At 41.7% G+C, this 8,912-nt stretch overlaps 1 long non-coding RNA gene across 1 annotated transcript; it reads left to right on the top strand.

Annotated features, from left to right (window-relative positions):
• Positions 1 to 599: 599 nt before the first annotated feature.
• Positions 600 to 5,548, top strand: LOC119721958. The gene is made up of 2 exons (XR_005270355.1): positions 600 to 4,573; positions 4,814 to 5,548. It is a non-coding gene; the product is annotated as an uncharacterized LOC119721958 (long non-coding RNA).
• Positions 5,549 to 8,912: the final 3,364 nt, after the last annotated feature.

An 8,912-nucleotide genomic window follows, 5' to 3' on the forward strand; every position in this document is an offset into this window, starting at 1 on the left:
TTGGCAGTATTTCTAAGAGAGCGTAGGCCACAAAGCAGTAAAGAACTCACGAAACTTGCAGACCAGTATATGCTTGCTCACACACCATTCTCTCTCTGATAAAATTAAACATGAAAGAAAGGTATCAGATGGTTCAAGGAATAAAACAAGCGAGCGTAATGTAGCTAAGCAGGCTAGTCAGGACAAATCAATCGATAATCGTTCCCAGGATAGACCAAAGTGTTTCAACTGTGGCATGAGGGGACACATAGCTAAATATTGTAGGAAACACCCTCGGGAAAACACACAGCAGTCGCCAAGGAATAAAGTAGCAAGTTTAGAGGTAGTCAAGGAAAGTAGAGATGTAGGAAAGGAGGTAGGTCCTCCAGTATCTCAGCCCTTAGGTGCATATTTGAAACTAGAGTCACCGTTTTCCTTGCTAGGTAAGATATGGAAAACTGTTAAATTGGCGTGCGGGCATGAGCTGCCAATGGTTAGTACGGCATGTACTGTAGGAAGTGGAATGCCGGTGTCACATGAAAATCCGTCTCCTATGAAAATCGGACCCCTTTTCCCTATAATTGGTTAATCCCTCTTACGTGACCGGTCACTTACCTAATTACCATACTTACGCATGCGCGGTATTACCAATGAGTCCGAATTTCATAGAAACGTAAATTCACGCTACACCGGTAGTGAAAGGAATTGTAGGCTCTCACGAAGTAGATGTGTTACGAGATGCAGGTTGTAGCACAACAGTAATTAGGAAAAGTTTGGTTAATGAGGATCAAATGTTAGGATCGCAGAGCCATTGTGTTCTATTGGATGGTACTGTGCGTAACTATCCAGTAGCTAGGATTGAAGTAGATTCACCTTATTTTAAGGGCACTGTTGAGGCTTTGTGTATGGAGAGTCCGTTGCATGGGTTAGTCCTAGGCAACATAGCAGGAGTAAGAGAACAGGACAATCCGGATCCATTGTGGTAGTTGCCAGTAATGAAGGATGAGTTAGCTCGTCAAGATACAGTAGAGGATACAGTAGGAGCAGTACAGACTCGTAGTCAGAAGGCTAAACAGGAAAAACCGTTTCCATGCCTTAAGGTCCCTACTAAGGAAAATGTTGCTAGTACAGATGAATTTGCTAAGGAGCAGATAACAGATGCAACTTTAGAGAAAGTAAGAAATCTTGCTGAGACAGGTTCTGTACGTATTACAGGTAGTGCAAACGAGACCAGATTTGTGAAGAACAGAAACCTGTATTACAGAGAGTTTAAGTCGCCAAAGATAGAGAAGGGTCGATTGTTTAGACAGTTAGTTGTGCCTAAGATATTCAGAGACAAGGTACTTAAGTTAGCGCACGATTCGTTAGCGCACGAGGCCTACACGGCGATGTCAGGAGATACTGTGCTTCGTGCGACATATGTCAGCGTACAGTCCCGAAGGGTAGAGTAGGAAAGGTTTCCTTAGACAAAATGCCTCTCATAGATACTCCTTTTCGTAGGGTAGCAGTAGATATCGTAGGCCCCATCCATCCAGTTACAGATCAGGGAAATCGTTACATTCTGACAATTGTAGATTATGCGACCAGATACCCCGAAGCTATAGCATTGCCTAGAATAGAATCAGAGAGGGTAGCTTAGGCACTTCTTACCGTTTTCACTAGGGTAGGAGTTCCACAGGAAATACTTACCGACTTAGGGACTCGGTTCACCTCTGAAGTAATGCAGGAAGTGGGGCGCTTGCTTTCAATCAATCAGTTGCATACTACCCCATATCATCCTATGTGCAATGGGCTCGTCGAGCGCTTTAACGGCACAATGAAAAGAATGCTTCGCAGAATGTGCGCAGAACGCCCCAAAGATTGGGACAGGTACCTGCCTGCGTTATTGTTTGCTTATCGTGAAGTGCCGCAGGAAAGCTTAGTTTTCTCGCCATTTGAGCTACTGTACGGGCGTACGGTCAGAGGCCGTTTGGAAATTTTGCGGGAATTATGGACAAACACTACCAGTGAAGAAGAAATCAAAACGACATACGAGTATGTCATTGATCTCAGAAATGGGCTTGAATACCTGTCAAATGGCACAGGAAGAATTGTCAAAAGCATCAGGGAGGTATAAGAAATACTATGATACCAGAACCAGATATAGGAAATTTGTAGAGGGAGACCAAGTTCTTGTACTATTACCCATACAGACTCAAATAAATTGTTGTTACAGTGGAAAGGTCCTTTCGGAGTGACAAGTAAAGTAGGCAAACACGACTATCGAATAGACCAAAATGGCAAGACAAAAATATATCATGCCAATTTGTTGAGAAAGTATGTCAGAAGGGAAAATACATAAGACAGGGTATCTGCAGGTTCATGTTTACAACTGTTAGGTGCAGGAATTGTAGAGTTTTAAGATGATGTTGATGACGTGGTAAATAGTGAGCTACCATCAGTCGAACAAACTGAAACTGTTCAAGATGTTCACATTGGTCAAACAGAGAGTGAAACTGAATCTGCCAAAATTCAAGAGCTGTTGAGTGAATTTGGGGATGTTTTGACTGATTTACCAGGTAAAACAGAATTAATCGAGTTCAAGGTAAAACTGACCACCACAGATCCAGTAAAATCCAAAGCTTATCAAGTACCACATGCAGTTAGGGACACAGTTAAGCAAGAAATTGATGCCATGTTGAGAATGGGGGTCATAGAAAAGTCGGAATCGGCTTATGCGTCACCAATTGTATTAGTTCATAGACCAGATGGCAAGGTGAGATTCTGTATCGATTACAGAAAATTGAATGCAATAACAGTTTTCGATCCAGAACCTATTCCGAATGTTGAGGATTTGCTTGTTCAAATTTCAGGTGGAAAATTTTTCACTAAACTAGACCTATCTAAGGGCTATTGACAGATCCCCGTCACAAAAGAAGATAGAGAGAAAACAACCTTTGTTACTTCAGAAGGAGGATTATTTCAGTTTACCGTATTACCATTCGGGTTAGTTAATGCACCAGCCGTATTCAGTCGTATGATGCGTAGATTACTTGATGGTATAGATCATGTGGTTATCTATATCGATGACATATCAATTTTCACAGACACATCCGGGCAACACATTGAGGTAGTTGGCAAAGTTCTAGAGAGGCTCCGTGGAGAGGGTCTCACTGCAAGACCAAGCAAATGTTAAGTTGTATATAAGTCACTTGAGTTCTTGGGGCATGTTGTGAGTAAAGGGTTAATTAAACCAGTCCCGAGAAAGGTTGACGCAATTTTGGCCACACAGAGACCCCGCACAAAAAAGGAGGTCAGGTCATTTTGGGGTTTGGTAGGGTACTACCAAAAATTCATACCAAATTTCTTGGCCATTGCCGCACCTCTGGCAGATTTGACAAAGCACGGGAAGTCAAATAATGTTGAATAGGGAGAACCACAAGAGTTGGCGTTCAATTTTACACCTGCCGATTTTACACCTGCCAGATACAGATAAGACATATGTAGTTCGTACTGATGCATCCGATAAAGGTCTAGGTGCTGTACTCATGCAAGAAGTGGAAGGGGAAAAGTTCCCTATTTGTTTTGCAAGTAAGAAACTTCTAAAAAGAGAACAAGCGTATTCAGTAATTGAAAAAGAATGTCTGGCTTTGGTATGGGCAGTGAAGAAGTTTCATGTGTATTTGTATGGGAAACAGTTCGAAATTGAAACAGATCATCACCCACTTGCATACATAGCTAAAACCAAGCTGAGTAATAGCAGAGTGATGCGTTGGGCTTTGAGCTTACAGCCATATCGATACGTAGTGAGAGTAATTAGGGGTAAAGACAATATTGGAGCAGATTTTTTTGAGTCGTTGTCTACCTTGAATGTACGAAAAATCAAATTTGTGAATTATAAGAAGGATGAAATTTAAAATCATTCCATCTTCTTCCAGTGGGGAGTAATTGTCACAGTTGATGTGAATATTTAATTTCCAGACTTATACTGTATAGCTTTTTCTTTTTGTGATTGTATTATGGGGAAGCGACCCCAACCTAATTGATATATATACATGTATACTGTGAAACTTTTTGTCATTGTATTACGGGAGAGACCTCAACCTAATTCACATACTCTGAAACTTTTGTGTGTGATTGTATTAGGGAGAGACCCAACCTAATTTTTTTGATGTATTAGAAGTCCACGAAGTTGGAATTGGGGTAATCTTATCATGACTTGACTCCAGTTGAACACTTTGGCATTACAATGTATAAGCTGTAAATCCTATAAGTATTTAACAATGGTGGGATTTAACTGAGCAGTCCGTGCCTGTCAGTAAATTAACTTGACATGTTCTGAGGTTTTGAAATACTTTTGGACCATCAGTCTTGGTTATAAAATCCAGATTGGGGCGTTGGCTAGGCACTTGGAGGCGAGACCAGGACCTACACTACGTCAGGGCATGTTATGCTCATGTGTACCCACATTGGGGAGTTGTAGGTTCCTAGTGAACTGAGTTTGCAATTATTTGCGCCGTTGGGAATGAGTCCCACAGAGTTGGTATAGGCTGCGGCCGTCCTCGTGTCCTCGTCAAAGTCAATAAAATGTAGACCAGGTTATTCGCCATAACCTGTAAGTATTAGTGCATTACAATTTTCAATCTGAATTTAAAAGTGAAAATTTGTATTTGTATAACTGTTGTAAAACATTGGAAATGTGCCTTGGCAATAACACATTGTTTGGGTTTTGTTTATAAAATGTACATTGCATTTAATGCTATGTTAAATGAGCTTAAACTGCTATGGATGTTGCATGTAATAATCTTGTGTAAGAGAGATGCATGGTGACAACTTGTACTTAATTCTAAACCAGGGTTTTTGGGACGTAACGTCTGGTTTTGGGAACTCCGCACAGTGAGATAGACATCCTCGGCGGGCCGAACTCAAGTCGACCATACCAGCAGGATTGTCAGCAAGGTCACACGTGGGCAGAGGACTCTACGGACACAGACGGTACTACCAGGGCAGGCACCGGTGCACCACACCCACAACCACATCAAACCCGAACACTTCACACGAACCGTTGATTTGGGCCCACTTTCGTTGATTGTTTTGTAATGTATTAATAATGATGTATTTATTTAGTTTCTTTGTAGGATGAAATTTAAGTGTATGTTAATATTGGTGATATTGTGAATTAATTCATCTTGAAATTATATACAGATCTGTCCTTCTTTCATTTTGACTGAGTTGAGTCTTTACCATCAGAGTTTAATCTAAAGTACCATTCCGGGGTCCTCCTGGTTGAGGGGGATCTTGTGACAGTGTCCATGTTCCAAAAACAAATAGTGGGGCTGTTGAGTGATGTGATTGTGTACTTTGTGACTAAAGCATGAAACTTCGCACGTTGGTTCTTCATGCCATGAAGAAAAATGTGAGATGTAGAGACTTTTCATATTTGACCTCTGGTGACCTTTGAGAGGTCAATGACCCTTCGTACACTATTTATAACAATTTGTTCTTGAAAACACCACTTTCTTATTGCCCAAGTCTGTGTCATAGGTCCTCAGGTAGGGAAAATAAAGATCAGATGTGAAAGCCAAAAAAACCCGTCAATGACCTTTGTTTACATATGACACATTTTATCAGCTTTGTGCAAGAGGGTCAGATTTAAACGCCATACGAAAAAAAAAATACTCAATTTCACAATCTGCCACTTTCGACCTGGCGTCCTCCAATGTCGATACAGCGCTGGAGACGGTGGCGGAAGGCGCGAGCTGCGGCCGAAAGCTTCTGAAGGAATGCAGGATCATCCCCTGATGTCATTGCACACCTCCTCGATCGTTTGGCGCAACACACGATCGAGGAGGTGTGCAATGACATTAGGGCAGAGTTGTAATGACTCGAGTCAATGACTCGACTCGAGTCCGACTCGAGTCACAATTTTTGGTGACTTGACTCGACTCGAGTCCCTAAGGGCAAATGACTCGACTCGACTCAAGTCACTGCGAGCAAATGACTCGACTCGACTCGAGACCCTCATCAGAATGACTCGACTCGACTCGAGGAAAGCTAATGAGACTCGAGTCCCAAAAATAAAAGCAAAACTTTGCGAAAAATATTTGCAATGACTTACGACGGTGCCGGTTTTTGTTCACGTCACGTTAGAATGTTCGCGAATAAGGTATACATATACATACGTGGTTTGAATTGTATCCCCATTAGTTGAATGACGATCAGCTGGCACCCCCTTCTTATTTTCATTAAGAAGCAAATGTGGTGTCGCCACATGTAGTAGCCCGAATGTAAAATTTAAAAAGCCAAAAAATGACTTTCTCTCTTGTGTTTATTTATTGTATAGTGCTCAAATATTTGTGACTCGAATTGACTCGAGCTGAATACTTGACTCGACTCGACTCGACTACATACTGTGACTCGACTCGACTCGACCGTCTTGACCTAATAGCTGGACTCGACTCGAGTCACTTCTTTAAAATGACTCGACTGGACTCGAGTCACAAAAATCAGTGACTCGTAACAACTCTGCATCAGGGGTAGTCCTGCATTCCTTCGGAAGCTTTTGGCCGCAGCACGCGCCTTCCGCCACCGTCTCCAGCGCTGTATCGACATTCTGAAAGTGAGTATTGGTTTCGTATGGCGTTTTTATCTCACCCTCTTGCACAAAGCTGATGAAACTTGCTCCATTTAATTTGTCATGCCTTGTTTACATGATCTGAAATGTTGGTATAGTTCCGTTAGTAAACAAAAAAAGTCATGTTAATACTATTAAAACATACATTTCTACCCAGAAATTTGCCTTGCAAACAAGAAAAAAAAAAGAATTTCATTAGGGGACAGCCTGCCCCAAGCAGCCCCTACCCCCACCCCACCCCATTTTGGTTGATGTTATTGTCGTGTCATTGTTTTTTTTTTGCTTCCATCATCAAAAACAGCGGCTTAGTTGGTGGGAAAAACAGCACTAAGGCATGTTAGGCCCCCCACCCCCCGCTGAGCAGGTGAGTCTCCCCGAGGCCCCCTCCCCCACGGCTGAGCAACTCAACCGGCCCAGAAAATGTCTCTGTCCCAATTCCTTTGAAAATGTTGTATAACTTATAAGCCTGCTGAGTATTACATTACGAATAGTCTTTACAAACAAAAAGAAGAAATAAAACTTACCGATTTTAAACCATCTCGATTGTCATAAAAAATTTGAGGATATTAGCAATATTTTCCCGTAGCGTTTAAACGTTTAGTCAAGACTTCAAAAAGACTGCCACCTGTGTCCCAGTATAATGTGTGGTAACTGCGGTCACATATATACTTACTTTGTATATACACTTGTATACACTTTAACCACCATTTTTCCCATGTTCTTTTGAAGTCTGCAGGCTAAATAATTTAAGACGAAATGAATCGTCTGCATTCTGCAAGTGTTGTCGAATCACTTCAAGAAATGTCAAGGCCTGAGGAAAATCATTTATTTGTATTTGGGGGGGGGGGGGGCTGCGATTTTCTTAAAAAGAAAAAAAAAAAACAACCTTTTAATTAACGGAAATGCAAACTGCATCCAAATTCCAATTTCCAAAATATGAAAAACTTTGCCTGCACAAATGTCCCGAAAGCGGCAGCATTCCTGAGCTGCCGCTTTCGGGACATTTGTGCAGGCAAAGTTTTTCATATTTTGGAAATTGGAATTTGGATGCAGTTTGCATTTCCGTTAATTAAAAGGTTGCATATATTAAAAGGTTGCATTCCTGAGCTGCCGCTTTCACATACAAGGTTTCAAAATAGTCACATACAAGATTTCTGGCTACGCAACCGGCAGTCCCAGGCATCACAGGGGAGCCTCCTAGCAACAGTATTTCTAAGCAACCAGGTTGGAATGTGATGGGCATGCAGCCATGCACCTGTGGCTCAGATAGCTAATCACTCCAGTTGCGCGTGGAAGGAAGTCATATTCATGAAAGCAGACGGTCCGTGATGAAAGTAACCAATGGCATATTTATTTGCCGGGAACCGGCTCATTTCTTTGGCTGAGATACTATCATTACTGTTTATCATCTAAGAATCTTCCAATTACTGGCGGCAAGTTCTCAAAAGCCTGAAAGTTCGCTGGCCTACCGCTGAACCCAAATTATATGCTTTGTAACGAACAAGAGTGGCATTGTATCAATTTGAACAATGCGGCTATCAATCATTCTCTGGAAAGGCTTTTCGGAGCTGAGTTCGGTGGCCTACAGCTGAACCCAAATGTATATGCTTTGTAACGAACAAGAGTGGCATTGTATCAATTTGAACAATGCGGCTATCAATCATTCTCTGGAAAGGCTTTTCGGAGCTGAGATTTTATTTGGGCATTTTTTTTCTCAGAGACAGAGAAAAACTTTATGCGAAAAATGTGGGAAACCGAATTGAACGTGAAATTTCACCTCCGTGTTGTGTACATGCACATAGATAAACGATTGGGGGATGATATTCCAAGTCCAAATAATTCATTAAATGTAGGGCTCCCGATGTCTTTTTTTCGTAGTACGATTTTATTCTTCGCTTATTTAAAAAATAAAACTGCATGGTCTACATTATTTTTGTAAATGTTACTCTAGAATATAATTATTTCGGAATACATTTTTGAAATTAAGTTTGAAGTCAAAGGGCTGTTGATAATCTTATTCGTATTCCTTTTAAAATTAGGAAAAACTTAGCCTTGACCAAGGCTATCAGCTTGTTCCCATACGAGCTTGTTCCCGATACCGCACACCGCGCGCGCCGCGACACATTCACTAGTTTGCCTCAACGACCCTTGCGTGTGCTTTGTGTGCATGTACGTACGCCCCACACACACTTCCGCAAACAGCCGTACAGTAAGTCGAGGCGGCAGATAGCCTTGACGCAACCGTGGCGAATTCTTATGTGTTTCTTTATAGTTTCGACCGAAATCGGCCGAAAATTTCTGATGCGCATATATTACACGA

This window comes from Patiria miniata, unplaced genomic scaffold, assembly GCF_015706575.1.
Source record: "Patiria miniata isolate m_02_andy unplaced genomic scaffold, ASM1570657v1 HiC_scaffold_14, whole genome shotgun sequence".
NCBI lineage: Eukaryota > Metazoa > Echinodermata > Asteroidea > Valvatida > Asterinidae > Patiria > Patiria miniata.